The sequence below is a fragment of the Aplysia californica genome, unplaced genomic scaffold, assembly GCF_000002075.1.
Source record: "Aplysia californica isolate F4 #8 unplaced genomic scaffold, AplCal3.0 scaffold00746, whole genome shotgun sequence".
NCBI lineage: Eukaryota > Metazoa > Mollusca > Gastropoda > Aplysiida > Aplysiidae > Aplysia > Aplysia californica.
The window spans coordinates 281,610-282,703 of record NW_004798016.1 but is presented as its reverse complement, the minus strand read 5'-3'; positions in this window follow the sequence as shown (position 1 = coordinate 282,703).

Genomic DNA, 1,094 nt, shown 5'->3' with positions numbered 1-1,094 from the left:
TATGCATGTATGTATGTATGTATGTATGTATGTATGTATGTATGTATGTATGTATGTATGTATGTATGTATGTACGTATGTACGTATGTACGTATGTACGTATGTACGTATGTATGTAAGTATGTGTGTGAGTATGAGTGTGTATGTGTGTATGTGCGTGCGTCACGTGCGTGTGTGCGTGTGAGCGTGTGCGTGCATGCGTGTATGTGGATGTGCATGTCCAATTTATGTTAAACATCCAATGTACTGCACCAATGTATGTAATTGCCGAACCATATGTTAAAATATGTGGATGTATGGGCCAAAGGCCTTTCAAATCAATAAATCATTTTGAATCTTTGAATCTTTGAATCTCTCTCGCTCGTTCTGCCTCTCTCTATCTCTCTCCCTCTCGTCTCTCTTTCTCTCTGTCTCCATCTCTTTCTTTCCTACTGTCTTTCGTTTGCTTTCTCTTTCTTCCTCTCTCTGACTCTCCCTTTACCCCTCTCCCCTCTCCTTCCAAGTCTTCCTTTCGCTCGCTCTCTCTCTCTCTCTCTCTCTCTCTCTCTCTCTCTCTCTCTCTGTTGGTCTCTGCCTCTGTCTCTGTCTCTCTGTCTCCCTCTTTCTCCCCCCCCCTCTCTCTCTGTCTCGGCCTAGCTCTCTCCCTATCGCTCCACCCCCGCCTCAAAGTAGAAAATGGTGATTACATTACATCTCCACCCTTACATTCTTTAAGACAGTCATCAACATTTGTGAGGCAGCGTGGTGGAATCACGCTCTCGTCAAAATTATCAAAGTGAAAAAAACCTGCATTTTTGCGAATTTTTATCAAATTTTTGTTTTTTCGCTCAACACCTTTCATGCCCACTAAAGAACTCATTTCTGTGTGGATTTTTCTGAAAAACGTTGATTAAAGGCACCAAAAATGTAGATTTTCAGTTACCACGGACTCTTAAGCTAAAGAAATAACCAACCGTAGGCGGCCATTTTCTCACTAATTTTACCTCTGAAAACAGGTGACCCCCACCTCCTTCATTCGCCAATATCTTCACTTGTATTCAAAATAAATGGACTTTTTTTCATCAAAATAAAGACAAGCGAACAAGCTTTAAAAA